This window comes from Chinchilla lanigera, unplaced genomic scaffold (assembly GCF_000276665.1).
Source record: "Chinchilla lanigera isolate Chin_1 unplaced genomic scaffold, ChiLan1.0 scaffold00019, whole genome shotgun sequence".
NCBI classification, from domain to species: Eukaryota; Metazoa; Chordata; class Mammalia; order Rodentia; family Chinchillidae; genus Chinchilla; species Chinchilla lanigera.
The window spans coordinates 14,605,569-14,622,316 of NW_004955420.1; positions in this window are offsets into that span (position 1 = coordinate 14,605,569).

Consider the following 16,748-nt stretch of genomic DNA (forward strand, 5'->3'; position numbering starts at 1 on the left):
CTTCTGGGAAGGGCAAGGGAGCGCTGCACAAGCTTGTACCCTGGTGTCCCTGGGCTGCTCAGGCCGGGTGCCTGACCCAAGTCCCTGCCAACCCTGGAACAGTGGGAGGGACTCAGGGAGAGACTGCTTTGTGGGGGCCACGATGACTTGAGCGGTCTTAGGATTCTCCTTGCCAAGGGGCTGTGGGTAGGGGGTGGGTGGGTGGTGGTGGGGTACTGGGTCCTCCCTAGAGCCACGAAGTGGTTGCAAAGTACCTGCTAGGTCTTGTCGGGGTGCCTCCTGAGTCAGATCAGCTATCCCTGGGCCATGAGATCCCAGCTTTGCAGGAGAGGGACACAGCCCACGCTCACACCAACAGGACGAGGCCTGGTCTACCTGCAGAAAGACAGGTGTGGACCCCTGTCCTAAAATACAAGTAAAACATTGATAGGGGGAGAAATGGCTTACAGTTTCTTACTGTACGTACAACAGTAGAGAAGTCATTTAGCTGGGCATGGTCGCACACACCTGTAATCTTAGCATTTCAGAGGCTGAGGCAGGAGGATCCCACCAAGTTCAAGGCCAACCTGGGCTACATAGTGAGTTCAAGCCCAGCCTGAACTATATAATGAGATTTTATTGCAAAAGAAAGAAAGAACAGAAAGAAGAAAGAGCAAACTATTTTATTATTATTATATTACTATTATTATTATTTTTGTCTTTTTGACACAGGGTCTCGCTATGCAGTTCAGGCTGGCCTTGAGCTCACTTTGTAGCCCAGGCTGGCCTTGAACTTGCAATGATCCTCCTGCCTCAGCCTCCCAAGTGCTGGGATTATAGGAGTGTGCCACCACACCTGGCAAGAGTGAACTATTTTAATTTGGGTTAGTTTTTTGTTTGTTTATTCCCTACCTCTTAACTGTTTATCCTGCCTCATAAAAGAGAGAACAGAAACAGGACAGAAGGTGACATGCTCTAAATAGCTAGGCGTACTTGGACTAGGCACAGGGTTTCATTGTTGCTGAAGAAGAACCACTGGGTGGCTGCTAACTGTCCCCTCTCCCTGGATCATTGTTATTTTTTGAGACAGGGTCTCACTGTGCAGTTCAGGCTGGCCTTAAACTCACTTTGTAGCCCAGGCTGGTCTCGAACTCACAGCAGTCCTTCTGCCTCAGCCTCCCAAGTGCTGGGATTACAGGCCTGCGCCACCACGCCTGGCTCCCCTGGATTATTATTGTGAGAGTCACATGAGCTAATGCTTATAATTATACTTTGTATATTGTAAATCAGTAAATACTTAAAAATAGTAGTTCTTTCTTGAGAATTGTAGGTTTGAAAATGCTAGAGATGCCTGTATTTTACTGATCATGTACTACATTCCCGGCAGTGTCTAAGGACCTAAGGCCTATGACACCCAACCCAGCATGCGGAGGATAGGGCTTTGGCCTTATTTGATGCTGTATTCCCAGGGCGTGGAAGACTGCCAGTCAGACAGGAGGTTTTCACCATGTGTTGTTTAAAGTTTGAAGTGATTTCTAATCCTGCCTCCTAGGGCATTAGCTTTGCCATACAGAGAGGATAAGGGGCTCAGACAGTTTGGGGGACCTGCTCCAGGCCGCCCCCCTGGCTAAGAAGAGCAAGGACTGGAGCTCAGCCAGTGTTTCTGTGAGGCTTGGGCTCCTCCCGCACAGCCAGACCGACCTGGGGCTGTGTTTGTCATAGCTGTCCAGGACAAAGCCAGCTGCCGTACCAGTGACCGTGTGCCAGAGCCCAGGGAAGAGGTCCAGGCAGGCAGTTCCTCCCCACCCAGCTGCAAGGACAGTGTAGAAAGTTGGCCCCAGGTCCCTGTGTGAGGTCACGGTCAGAGAGGCGGAGACGAGTCTGTGACGGGCTGAATGATGGTACCTCCAAGGTGGCTACCTGCGGCCGGGGGCAGGGGGGGCTCTGAGCAGCTCCGCGCAGCAGCTCTCCCTGGCCACATGCGGCCTCGAGCGCTCTTCTTTCCGGTGGTAGCTGTTGCTCTCTCAGACCGCACCTCGCTGTTGCTCTCTCAGACCGCACCTCGCTGCTGCTCCTGGGATCACTCCCAAAGAAACCCCTGTCTGTGGGCCTCTGTCTCCAGACTGGGCTGGGAGGAAACAGCTGGGACAGCGTCCCTGAACTGAATGCAACAGCAGCCCGTGTGTTGCCACGCGTTGTGAAGCGTGCCTGCTGCCTGGTCCTCCCCAGGGGCCATAGTGGCCATGAGCCTGGGGGTCTGAGCTGCACATCCCAGAGCAGGCCTCCGTCCCTGTCCCCAGGCCCTGGCCGAGGGCCCTGAGGCTACTTTCTGGGTCTTTGGCCATGGGTGATAAATTCTGGGGGGCGGTTGTGGAGGTCCCTGGGCGTGTCAGGGCTCTTGGTTGTTCAGTGGCCCAGGTTCCCTGGCCCCATAACAGCCCGTGGTTCTTTGCGTAAAACAGATGTTTTCCGCATGCACAGAACTGCATCACTAGTGACCTGGCTGCAGCCTGGACCGGGTGATTTGAGAGTTGCCTGGAAACCGGGGGCCTTGGGCCCCTCCCTGGCAGCTGTTCCCAGGGCTGGCTGAGCGTGCCCTTGAGCTGGGCTCCTTCCTGCCCCCAGCCCCACACTGGCCCCTCCAGTCCGAGGTTTTCCCACCAGCCGGGCCCAGAACAGATGGAAACAGATCTCTTGGGCTCGGCCAGCTGATGTGGATTTCACAGCCGGCGGAAGAGGGAGAGGGGGGCAGACAGCTCAGCCCCTTCCCACGGCCGCTTGGGAGGCCGCACTGGTTGTCCAGCTGTTCACCCTCACCCTTTTCGAAAGGGGCGGGGCTTGGCGCTTGGGGATCCATTGCGGGCGGTGGAGGAGGGTAGAAGTGAGAAATGTAAAACGCTCCAGCTCCTCGCAGTCTTTAAACGTGAGCTCCAAGGAGCCTCAGGTTCAGCAGCACTGTGGAAAAGGCTGACTCCTTAGCTCCTCCTGCCCCACTTCCGGCTTTCCAGCCTCTCTGCCCTTTGCTCCTTCTCCATCGCATTTCCGCGCAAGCACAGCCACCTGATCCCTTCAGCTCGGCTCTCGGCTCTTGGGTCTCGGCCCCTCCTGCTTCAGGAAGCAGTTCCTCCTCTCCCCGCAACCTGATAGCTTTAGCACGGACCTGTTCTCTGAAGTCTCCAGTGCCATTTCTCAGGTGGAAGCCATTGCTTTATGTCTAGGCTCGTAATCCCTGCTGGACTAGGTCATTTCTATCACAGTATCAGGTCCTTCTCAGAGCAGGGACCAGCTCTTTCTTGGCTCCATCATTCCTGTGGAAGTGCCTTGTGAAATCTTTCTGGAGTTCTGTTTCCTTATTTATGGGAGCCTGTCAAACGATTGATAACCAATGCTACTCTCCCCAAAAACCCCATCTGAGCAGTCAGTTCAGGCTGCTTAACAACATACCATAGACTGACCCACTCACATCACAAAGCTCTTCTCAGTTTTGGAGGGTAGGAAGGCCAAGGTCAAGGCGGGAACCAAGATGGCATCTGGTGAGGGCTGCCCTCTTGCTACATCCTGACACAGCAGAGAGAGTGGCTCTGGTCATGTCCTTTTCTTATGAGGGCACTAATCCTATTCACCCTCATGACCTCATCTACAGCTAATGATACCCCAAGACCTACAAGCGCCTTCACACTGGGGATTAGGCTTCCATGTATGAGAGGGCCCCAAGCACTGAGTGGACACAGAACCCTGGGTCAGGAGCTCACAGCCAGGGTGCAATGCAGCTTACACTGATCACAAAGCAGACTGTGGGCAGCCCCTTGCACGGAGCCCACAGACAAGCGACACTGGGAAAGGACGCAGACCCGCCAAAGACCCCTCGGAGTCAGAACGGGCACAGGACCTTTAGCGCTTTCTCCCTGCGGTGGCTTAGCACGGCTTTCTCCTGGTCCTTACTGCCCACCCCCATGGCTCTGAGTGGCCTTGGTCACTGGTATTTGACAGCATAAACGACAATGCCTGTTTTGTCCCTCCCGGTCTTCTGTGTCCTTGTTTTCTGGCAGGATCAGCAGGCATAAACCATTTCTCATGGCCTCCGAATACCAACCCAGGGAAAGGCTGCAAAAAGAGGTCGGTCTCGTTCTCCTCATTTGGGGAAACTGAGGCCCAGAAGGGAGGCCGTCCTTTTGGGGCCCCATTGATGCAAGGTGGGGATTCAGCGGCCGCTGGAAACCTCCAGCTTTGCATTCTTGCTTTTGGAGGGAGGGGAGCCCTGCTGCCCGCGACACATTCCCAGAGAGAATCTGTCAAGGCAGGGAAAGAAAAGCGAACAAGCTGTCTATTCTTGTCTGTGCCCTTTTCCCATGCCAGGAGCAGACCGGCCTGAAAAATTTAGGTTTTCATGTTTCCTTTCACTCCACTCGGGACAGAATGCCTTTCTTCTCCCGCCTTCCTTTGGCAGGATCCTGACCAAGGCTGTAGAAAAAGAGTCTTTTAAGAACGTATATATCTATCTATCGATATACATTCAGGCCCTGACAGTGACACGGGACTGTAGTGCCTCTTAATTACCCAGGACATGACAGGGTCAAGAGGTGTCTGAAAGCCGCCTCACAGTTCTGTCCACGGATTCCTGACCATTGTCCTGGCTTTGCAGGCTGGAGTGGATCGCCACGGCTCCTGGGTTGATCCACTGTTTGCATTTCTTCCTTTCGTCCTCTTTTTTTTTTTTAAATTTTGAAAAGAAACTCTGGCATCTTAGGAACTGACTGAAAATTCATAAAAGCAAGAGGTGTTCTGGGTTGATCGGCCAGTCAGTCATAATCGCCACTCGGGCTCTCCGGGAGGAGGTGACCGCCACATTCTTACAGGGCCACCCTCCACATGGCCTAACTTTCTGCTAACTCTCCCACTTTTTTCCCATTATCTTTGGATATTCCAGGGGCAAAGTGTCAATTAAAATTTTTTTTAATGGCCCATGAGTAGTCAGTCACTGGCTGTCTGCCTTTTGCGATTCCTGTCCTTTCACTGGAGGGAGCTGCGGTTTTGAACCTTGGTCACCATGGACTTGTAGTAGAAAAGCAGAACTGAAGGTATTTCTGCAAACTTTGGGTCAACATTTTAGAAATTCCTGTGAAATATCATGAAGTTTTATTTGGGGACAGAGAAGCTAGGGGCAGGATGTCAGAGAAGTCATCAGTAATACACAGAAGCTCTCTCGAGTAGTTTTTTTTTTTTTTTGGTGGTACAGGGAATCAAACTCATGACCTCATGCTTGCCAGGCAGGCGTTCACACCACTGAGCTATGTCCCCAGCTCCTCTCTTGGGTAGTTTTGTTTTGCTTTAAATGAAGTCTGGCTATATACTTCAGACTGGCCTAGAGCGTATCACATAGCCCAGGCTGGCCGTCAGGCCCTGTGTGATCCTCCCTAATGGATGGATTACAGGTGTGTGCCACCACACCTGGCTACCCTGAGTATTTTGCTCTTCAGTAATAATGGAAGAAGCGCGAGGTCGTGAGTTCAATTCCTGGTACCAGAAAAAAAAAAAAAAAAAAATGGAAGGTGCTTACATCTGCAGAGCAGGAAAATGATTACTTCTTGGCCTGGTAGTAGGTTTTACTCTTTAATAGTGCCCTCGAGGATGTTAGAAGTTGCACTAGCAGCATGAAACTCTTCAGCTCTTCATTTTCCAATGTCAGTGCGCAGACGCACTCCGGTACCTGCCAGAGCCTCTTGGAAGGAGTCAGAGACGTAACATTCTTCCCTTCAGTGTGCACATGAGACCTTGAAATGTTTAGCTCCCGCCTCTCACGGTGTCAAGCACAAAAGGAATCTGGAATGCACAAATCTTGCTTCTCTCCGGGAAGGATTGGGTTTTCTGCTCAAACCTCCCTGGTTTTCATCGGAAGTTGAAACGCAGCCAGCCTGGATCCGCCAGCCCTCTGGGAAATATGTGGATGTCTACTTTTTGAATGCTGGTAGGAAGCGTCAGACTTGAGGTTGGGAACAAATGAAATGTGTGTTGCCCTTTGTTAACCAAAAGCACGACTGGCGAGGGCTTGGGATCTAGCCTGAATGAAATATGACCAAATGCCTCTCTCCTAGATCAGACACGATACGATGGGCAAGAAGTGGAAGATGTTGGAAGAAACACGGAACAAGTACATACAGCAGCATGATGCGGAAACCCAGGTATGAGAATGTCCTGTTACCTAGCAATCCACGGAACAATTCCTATACTTCCATGCATATATGCATACATCTGTGAACAAGTCCATCCATCCATCGATCCATTCATCCACTCATCTATCCACCTACCCATCTACCCATCCATCCATCTACCCACCTACCCATCCATCTACCCATCCATCTATTCATCCATTCACCCACTCACATCCACTCCACCCACTCATCTATCCATCCATCCATCCATCTATCCATTTACCCATCCATCTATCCATCCATCCACTCAACTACCCAGCCCATCTGTCTACCCATCTATCCACCATCCATCTACCCATCTATCCACCATCCATCCATCCATCCATCCAGTCAACCACCCACCACCCATCTACCCATCAGTCCATCTGTCCATCTATCCATCATCCATCCATCCATCAACCCAACCACCCATCCACCCACCCACCCACCTATCCACTCACACATCCATCCCACCCACTCATCTATCTATCATCTATCCATCTATCTACCCATCCATCTACCCAACCACCCACCCATCCATCTACCCATCAGTCTATTCATCCATCTGTCCACTTACACATCCACCCCACCCACCTACCCATCTATCATCCACCCATCCACCCATAAACTCCCAGTCCATGATGTGTGTGATGTGGGAGGGAAAGGGGGATGTGTTCCCAGAAAGTGGGGGGAAGAACCGCAAGAGGACTCAGAAGAAGAAAGAGAATGCTGCCGGCTGGGGATGTCAGAGATGGTTTCATGAAGGAGCTGGCCTTGGAGCTGATCTTAATGGATGTGGGAAGAGGAAGGGACTGTGAGGGAGGCACTTGAGCAAAGCCCGGGGTCCGGAAAGTACTTTGCTTGTTGGGGGAACATTGAGTAATCCACAAACAAGGTCAAGTGGGGCTGAAGCAGCATGAACCTTGAGGAGCAGGGTGATTACAGAGCAATGTTTTGGAGGGGCTGCACCAGTCATCTTTGCCACAGAGTGTAAAGGGAAGGCAGTTAAGCTAGGAGGGAGGCAGGGCGCGAGTGGACAGTGCCCAGTGCATTTTGGTACAGTGTGACTCGAACATGAAAAGCAAAAGGAAGCTCAGGTCTTAGGAGGAGTTTCACAAGCGCGTCCCATGCAGACCCTGAGAGAGCTACGGCGACTGTGAAACAGAAAGTCAGGAGACTTTGTGTTCAGGAAGACACTGACGGGGGAATGAGCCCTCCCGCGGCTGGGTCCTGCCCGTCACTCTTCTGGACAGCGGAGGTGCCAGTGTACCGGGCAGGGCACCGCTTGGCCTGGGGCGCAGGGCTTTCCGCAGAGCCCTTTAAATGGTACCACTGACATGGACCCATGGCAGAGAAATAGGAAGAAGGAAGCTCGCTGCAAGGCCCAGATCCCCAAACGGGCAGGTGATTTCACAAGTTCTCATTTTGACCCCTGAAACAGGCCCTTGGGAATTCTTTCCCCTACGCCGTTAGTGAGAATGAGGCTCGGAGTTCGGTGACCGAAACCCAACACGCTGGGGAGCTGGGACGAGTCGCTGGACCGTGACCCCCACCTTAATGATTATTAGATTTAGGGAGACAGGGCGTCCTTGTCCTCACCGCCCAGCTGTTAACTGATCAGCACCCAGCTCTGTGGGAGATGGACGTAGTAGAAGAGAAGGGAGGAGAGCAGGAGGGAGCGGAGAGACCCTGGAGGAAGGTGGCCGGGACCCCTGCAGGCTTCCCACACGGAGTCCTCAGGACTGAAGCAGGCGCACAGGGGACGGGAGACTGGGCGGGCCGTGGGCGGGGCAGATGCTGACCCCGAGGCCAGGCCGGAAAGGATGGGCCCTGCCCTGTGGCAGCGGAACTGGGAACCGCGGAGGGCAGCAAAGCAAATAGTGCTTTGTTGGTTTTGCTAAAAGAAAATAAGAGAAGTTCAGTTTACTCCCGAGGGCCCTGTGCTGAGGCAGCTGTTTTGAGGCCACAAGCGGGTCTGTGACCCTCGCCTTGTAGGGCACCCCCAGTGTGCAAATGGAAGCAAACCCTGGCTTCCCATTGCAAAGGCTTTTCCTTTAAAAGTGTAATTTTATATACAGTGAAACGCTCAATCTTAAGGATCTATTTTCACTAATGCACATTAAGGCTCAGCTATTTTTTTTTGTTCTTCTCCCCGCCCCCACTATTTTTTTGAGACAAAGTCTCACTTTGTAGCCTAGGATGGCCTCAAACTCACAGCGATCCTCCTGTCTCAGCCTCCTAAGTGCTGGGATTACAGGTGGAATCAGATATTTCTATCACCTCAGCAAATCCTTTCCCAATCCATCGCTGCCTCCCCGCAGCAGCTTCATCTTATTTCTATCACATTGGTTGGCGCTGATTTCTCGAATGTCCTGGAAATGCAGTTATAGTAGGTGCCCTTCTCATGTTTGCCTTGGTGTTTTTGAGATCTGACCATACACACTGCTGCATACCTCCACAGATCACTAATTTGATCCCCGACTGCTATTCCACTGTGTGATACAGCGCAGCTTATTTCTCTACTGTCTTTCAATGGACTCTGAGCTGTTCCCAAGTTTGGGCTCTCCTGAATAAAGCTGCGGCAGACACTATTTTTTTTTTTTTTTTTTTTGGTCTTTTTGAGACAGGATCTCACTATGCACTTCATGCTGGCCTTGAGCTCACGTTGTAGCCCAGGCTGGTCTCAAACTCTCAACAATCCTCCTGCCTCAGCCTCGCCAGCGTAGCAGAGCATGGTTTGTGGCCAGGAGTCTTCATGTCTCTTTGGTAAATACCCATGAATAGGACTGCAGGGTAGATGCAGTGGCCACTGGAATGCACTGGGGCCAGTTGGCAAGAGTCAACTGCAGCTGGGCATGTGCCTGTCATCCCAGTACTGAGGAGGCTGAGGTAGGAAGGTCCTTGTGAGTTCAAGATCATCCTGGGCTCCATAGGGAGACCCTGTCTCAACGCTAACTGTGCTTATCTTATTCCCAACTCTGCATTCGATAATGTCATATTGGTACCTTGAAACTGACCATGATGGGAGAATTTACACCAGGGCAATCAGCAAATTCTACAGATTGGGATTGCTTTCCCCCCAGATATTTCCCCCAGACAGCCCGCTGTTGGCCAGCACCCCTGCAGCTGCGTGTGAGCTTTCACAGAAACTCCCAGTGCTGGCGAGCGGCAGTGCACTTACCACCCTCACATGATCGCTCCGCGTCCTCCCCACACCTGGGGTGGCCAGTTTTTCATTTCAGCTGTTGCGGCGGGGTGTGGTGGTATCTCATGGTTGTAATTTGCATTTCTCTGGTGAAGGATGGTGTTGAAAGCTTTCGCGTTCGCCCCTTTGGTCGTTTGTATATTTCCTTGTGTAAAGCATCTTGTTTAGTCTTTGGCCGCTTAAAAAACCAAATGGATTGTTTGTCTTTTTATTGTTGAGCCACAAGAGTTCTTTATATGTTTTGTACATAACTCCTATTTTTCCAGGTCTGTGGCCCCCGCCCCCTCCCTCTGTGAGACAGGGTGTCTTTATATGGTCCAGACTGGTCTTGAACTCATGGTGGTCCTCCTGCCTCAGCCTCACAGGTGCTGGGATTACAGGTGTGCGCTACACGCCTGGCATATTTCCTTAATGGTATTTTGTGTGAGCGATATTTTTAATTTGATGATGCACAATCATCAATTTTTAATTTATGGTTCTAGTCCTCTGTAAGGCATCAGGTTGTATTCTCTGCCTGGAGGAGCTGCCTTGCCATTGCCTCCCTCTGGAGAATCACCCCTTCTCCAAGACAGCTTGGCTTGAATGCATCCCCAAAAAGCATTTGTGGGAAACTTTGTCCTCACGGCAGCAGCACTGGGAGGTGGGACGTAGCGTGGGTGATCGGGCTGCGCAGGCGGAGTGGATGGGTTCACATCAGTAGTGCAGGAGTGTGTTGGTTATAACAGAGGGAGCCTGGCCCCCTTCTACTGTATCCATCTGGCTTTCTCTGTCCCTCTCCCTGCTCTTCTACCACACACTGACACCCCCCAAACAATAAGCCAACACATTTCCACTCATAAATTACCTGGCCTGGGGAGTTCTGTTTTTTGTTTTTTTTTTTGTCTTTTTGAGACAGGGTCTCGCTGTGCAGTTCAGGCCGGCCTTGAACTCACTTTGTAGCCCAGGCTGGTCTGGAGCTCGCAGTGATCCTCCTGCCTCAGCCTCCCGAGTGCTGGGATTACAGGCATGGGCCACCACGCCCGGTGGGGAGTTCTGTTATAGCAGCGCAATATAGACTAAGACAAACATACGTACCCAGCGTAAGTGTCTATCTTTACAGAACCTTCCTGGGTATCAGCTAGCAGCATTTTCCCCTCGGTAGCCCCCACTCCCTGTTCCTCTCTCTGCCACCATGCTGTGAAATAATTGTCTCCATATGGATCTTTCTCGTCTGCCTGACTGGGAGCCTCGAGTGGGGGCTGTGGGTCCTCCTCCTCCTCCTCTCCTGTTCCGGGTCCTCTCTGTCATCTTTATCGAAGGCTCAAGGTGAATGTGCTAATGACTGATTAACTCCCTTGGATGTACCCAGTGGATCATGAAGCCCAGGTCCACATCTTGGCCTTTGATTATGTTGGAGTCATCGACACCGTACGCACTGTGGGCTCAGAGGCCGAGCAGCATTGATTTCACCAATGCACGGTGAGTTTTAAACATTCTACCAGGTTCTACCAAAATCAGAGCCAAGGAGAATCCAGGTCCTTTCTGCCCGGAAGGGGAAAGACTGGGCGTGTGTGTGTGTGTGTGTGTGTGTGTGTGTGTGTGTGCACACGCATGTGTGTGGGGAGGGAGAGGAGAGGGTGTGTGTATGCAGTATACTCTGAACTGCATCTAAACTTGAGATCTAATGGACACAGCACTGGCTGGTGGTTAGACAAAGCCAAGGCCAAACGCATTTATAGCTCTGTGAGTTTAAATCAATGATTTCGCCCCTGCAAGCTTCAGTGCCTTTAGTATAACCCAGGGCAATAACACTACCCACCTCCTGGGGTGCTGGGAGAATGAAAGCCAACGTGCTGAAGACCCTTCCCTCCCTAGGGTCTGCGCTGCTCCTCTGCGGGGCGCAGGTAGAGCCCTTGTCTGTGGGAATGTAGGAGGAAAGCCTCCCCTTTCAGTGCGGTCCCTGCCCTGGGAGACTGATGCAGTAGAGACCCAGTCACAGCTGGAGGGGTCACTTGGAGGTCACACAGAAGCCCCGGGGGGCAGAATCCAGGCCTGCTCAGCCAGCCAGGGGGGAAGCCCCCACCCCGCCCCGCCCCACACCCACAGGGCCCCGTGGGGAGCCATTTTCCAAGGACCTGTTTTGCATCTGTCCAAGGTCTGCACAGCCCAGCCGTAAACAGACTATGGAAGGGGATGCCGGCCAGAGATGGGCCGGACTCAGAGACAGGGTTGTGGGCGGGCAGGAGGGGGCGATGCAGAGGGTCCCCCACTCCACATCTCTGGGCTTCTTGCCTTGCCTCCCCACCCCCGCAAATCAGCAGAGTCCGGTTTTCTGCTTTGTGAACTGGAGCTGCCCCAAATACTCGAAGGTTCTTTCAAGAATACAGAGCCCTGTGGAAATGACAAGGAACTGCATAGGCAGGTAGGGTGTGCGTGCCTGGTTGGTTCATTCATTCATTCATTCACGATTCATTCATGTATTCTCCAGCCGCTGCTCACTGCCAGGGAGTCCTGTCACGGCCGGCCGTGCCCAGCCCTGCAAGGGTTAAACACCAGTCCCTCCCCTCCACCCCGCAGGCCGGGAGGGCAAGCGGGTGCCAAAGTCGGAACCTGCTCGGCGACGGCTCCGGGCGCTGCCTTGACTCGCGGCCAGGCTTGGCGCGGCCGCCGGCTGTGGAATGTGTGAGCGCCATGTGTCACCGCCCCAGACTGTGGGAAAGCGCTGCTCCGCTCGCCTCCAGCAGCTGCCCTGCGCCCGCCCGGGCGGGAGGCGGACACGGGAGCGCCGGCCGCGGGGCCACTTCCGAGCGCGCGCCCGGCGCCACCCAGATCGCCCTGCTTGCCCCCTTGGCCTTGGGTCACAGCAGCTGATGCAGTCCCCGGGGACTGTGGGAGGGCGCCTTCAGAGAAGGGCTGCGCAGGCGGGAGGGGGCAGGGGGCCGTGTCTGGACAGGCCCTGGAAGAGCCCTTCCCTGTGGGAGGCGACTTAGCACAGCACCTGCCAGGCACCCTGGGCACAGGCTCAGGTTCACGAAAGGAGAGCTCTGGGCCGGAAGCCCCGCTGTGCCCACAGCCCCCACAGCACCAGCAGCTTCCCTGGGAGGTGGCCGAGGACCTGCACCCCTGCCGAGGTCACCTTCACTCTAGCTTGGAGCTTGGGGCTGGTGGGAATCCTGTGCCCAGAGATGCCCCGGGGCAATGTCCTCTAAGCGCAGCCACGTAGGAATACACACAAGGTCACCCTGCCCAGTAGTCACTGAGCAGCTGCCGGAGCCCAAGCTCAGCGTGCCTGGGCCACACCCAGCACTCGCCACTCAGATGCAGGCCATGCCTACAGGCTGTGCCCCTCAGAGTCCCTTGCCCTACAGGGGAGTTGGGAGTGGGGCAGGCCCTGCGACCCTCCGCCTGATCGGCCTGTCCAGAAGTCCTGAAGCTTGAAGCACTCAATCCTTCGCCTGCTTATGGCGTGTCCCCTACTCCTGGGTGATCTACCCGGGATCCCTCTCTTCTGTACTTTCTCACAGAGACAGTGTCATGTTCCTTTCTCTACGTCCCACAAAAATATCGGGGGGAAGCTGCTTATGGTAGCTTCTCTGTTTGTTGGCTCAGTGTGCCAGCAAATGAATGCTTGTGGGTACGATTTACCCCAGGTTCCAAATCTCATTGGACAGCCGGGCATGGTGGCGCACGCTTGTAATCCCAGCACTTGGGAGGCTGAGGCAGGAGGATCCTTGCAAGTTCCAGACCAGCCTGGGCTACAAAGTGAGCTCAAGGCCAGCCTGAACTGCATAGAGAGACCCTGTCTCAAAAAGACAAAAAAACAAACAAACAAATCTCATTGGACAGATGTGTGACCTTGGGTGAGTAACCTTATCTGAATCTCAATTTTCTCACCTGTAAAGCAGACAAACTCAATTGCTGTTGGGTCTAAAGTGACTTGTATATAACGGTCACATTGCGGGTGTGTGTGTGTGTGTGTGTGTGTGTGTGTGTGTCCTTAGTCATGCACCACATAATGACAGCTGGCTAACAGTAGACCTCCTATGTAATAGTGTCCCCAAGATTATAGCACCTATTACTGTTGTCACCACCTTTGTTTGTGTGTTGCTCTATGATGTTTGCACAGTGACAAAAGTAATAATGTATTCCTGTTGCATATCAACACACAGAGACACACATATTTGTATGTATGATTGCTGAAACTATACACTGGCTGTTTGAGTGACAGATATTCCTAGTCTTGCCGTTCCGCAGGCTGGGAAGTCTGTGACTAAGGTACCTATTTGGTCCCTGGGGGATGACTGCCTTCCTAGTATCCTCACCCTGCAGAGGGTCTCGTGTCTCTGCTTGTAAGGACACCAGGCTCACAGATTAAGGACCCATCCTTAGGACCTCATTTAACCTTGTTCCCACGACAGCACCATTTCCAAATACTGTCACATTGTGGGGTCTTTGGCCTCTGCACTTGGGAGGGACACATCTGTGTGCATGGCAATGGAGAGAGGCTGAAAGTGGTCTTGGAAGCCATGGCGGCCGCCACATCCGAGCTGTCGCTCATCTGTCTCCACGGCGATGCCCCTTCCTCTGCCCACCTTGGCCTCAGCATTAGCGGGATGGAGTCCAGGACCATGTGTGTGGGTGGCAGGGAGACTTCTGCAGGGACCGAGATGACACCCGGGAGAAACAGAGGAGCAGTGGAGGGTGAATGGGGATTGGGTCTGGGGGACAGGAGGATTTGTACAGTTGGCTTGGAGGGGAGGGGACATCACACATCTGTTTGGGTCCTTGGGATGCTGAAGATGAGGCTTCCCACGGTGACGCCTCTGTTGTAACCAGAAGGCAAGGGAGCCCGGATGAATGAAGCTCAGACAGAGTGGCCGGGAGATGAGTATGTATAAGTATCGATTTTTCCAATAAGCCCAACTTGGTAGCGCTGACGTACAGGGAAACTAAACATTTCCTAGTGAAGAAAATGACGCTCAGAAAAAACAAAAACAACCTGCCTAAAGCTACACAGTAGTAAGTGGTGGAGCCGGGTGACCCAAGACCCACCTGGCTTCCACGTCTGTGCTCCCTCCCCACGACGCTGACCCTGGATCCCTGGGACACTTGGTATCGGGTGTCCACATGGAAACTATATTTTCCAAGCCCCAAATAGGGACACATGGTCTGACAAGCGTGTGGGCGCTCATGGGGACAAGCGACTAGAAGGTTTTAAATTCGGACCACGCCGGCAAATCCGGGACATCTGGTCATCACAGATATCCAGGGCCTGCCCACACCCCTGGCACAAGGCAGGCTTTTGCCACCTAATACTCCTTCCTGTCCTGAATGCCCAATGTCTATTTTTTGATGGGAGCACATGCCACAAATAAGTGAGAGACATTTAAAAAGATCAAACAGCTGGAGAGAAATTGCAATGGACATTCTTTTTAGGAAACCCTGAGCAGGGGAGAGGGCAAAAGAGGGCACAGAAGTAGTGGAGGGTCAGAAGCATAACACACAAGTTCTAAATCCCAGGACGTAGCTGGGGTATGGTGGTACACGCCTGTAATACCAGCACTCAGTAGGCTGAAGCAGGAGGATCACCACAAGTACAAGGCCAGCCTGGGCTACATAAGTAAGACACTGTCTCAACAAAACAAAAAATCCCAGCAGGTATAAGATAATATCACAAGACACTTTTCACCAGTGTTGGGCCTGCAGCCAGCCCTTTTCCCTTTTCTCTTCTTTTTGTTCTTTTTGCATTGTAAGTGCTTCCTCTGGCTTCCCACAGCTGTGGGGCTCTGACACCACAGGACGGGGCAGATGGCTCTGGGAGGTGGACACTGTTTGCTGACCGGCTCTGTGACTGCACGGAACCTGCTTCTGTAAGATGGGCAGGTTGCTGTAGACTTAAAGGGGACTGGATGTACAACCGTCCCTTGAACCGGCGAGAACGGAGCTCAGGCTTGTATTTGGTCGGGTAACAGTCCATTTCATGGTGAGATGGTGAGGCTAAAGGGCTTCTCCTAGCAGCTTGGATCTGGAGAGGCCTAATAGCAGGAGTGTAAAAATTGTGTGTTGGTCTCAGTTTAAAATGGTTTAGCTGTCTGCTGTGAGTGTGTGTGTGTGTGTGTGTGTGTGTGTGTTAGAGAGGGAGGGAGATAGGATCTGGCATTTGCTGGAAACCACATAATCACAGAGGATTAGGGCAGAGCCTTGCAGAACGCGTCACTCATCCCCTTCACTGTGCAGACGGGGACACTAAAGCCCAGACAGAAGCGCTTTCCCGGGGTCAGTAGTGGGCCACAGTGGGCTGGGTTCCGAGTCTAAGGCGTTGCTATTGCCCATGCTGGGCCCAGATCACATAAACCAACCCACTTGAGTGGACATGAGGAGCTGGGAGGTCGGGGGTCACGTTCTCCAGCCTTTCCTGTGGGAGCTGAGACACTTGAACAGCCTGGGCCAGGAGGCCAGGAAAGACTTGCTGGAGGAGCTGCAGGAGGCGCATGGAGAGGGGGCATAGGAACAAGCATGCAATAGAGCAGCAGTCCTTTCAGAGATGCTTCCTGCTCCAATATCTGCTTGATAGTCAGGCTTTCACCAGTATCTCTATTTTGGATAATGATGATGGTAGAGCCTTGCACATGTTAGGCAAGAGCTTGACCAATGAGTCACATGCCCAACCTTATTTTTTGGAGACAGGATCTTGCTGTGTTTCTTAGGCTTACCTTGAAATCCTGGGTTCAAGTGATGTGCCTGTCTCAGCCTCCCAGTAGCTGGGACCATACCCAGATTCCTCTCTAGTTTGAACTCAGATGCTTTCCCTGAAAAGCCTGTGAACTTCTCTACTAAGCGTTAAAAAATCTGGTCCCGGCTGGCAACTTAGGGAGGACCAGACACTCTGATTTATTCATCCCCACACCTGCCTCTGTCTAGCATCTCCTCTGAGTTCTTGCTCCGGGTTGTGAACTGATCACAGTTTGAGGTTAATTCCCAGCACTGACCGTAAGCTCGGCCCCAGCCCAAAGCCAGGGGCCTGTCCAAATTACCACCAGCCTCCTGCCCTTTGCTCATGCCTCAAGTCGGGAGGAACTAGATTAGTCAGCTGCTAAAGTGACTGTAAGCAGTGTCACCTGATGGGGACTTTCTGGAGACATTGGCTCTCTCTCAGTCCACATCTTTACGCTTAATCCAGTGCCTGCCAGGACTAACGCAGGTAGAAACAAGCCTCTATTCTTCAGGTCACTTCTGTCCCCAGACCAGACTACATATGTAAGAGAAAGAGGGGAAAAAGATCATTTTCTGAACTAGAAATACAGCTATCAGCTCCTTTTCCTAAGGTCAGCCTTTCTGAACGGATCTCTGGATTTCACACAAGAAGCGATAACTTCCTTGTGACTTCAAAGTCCTTT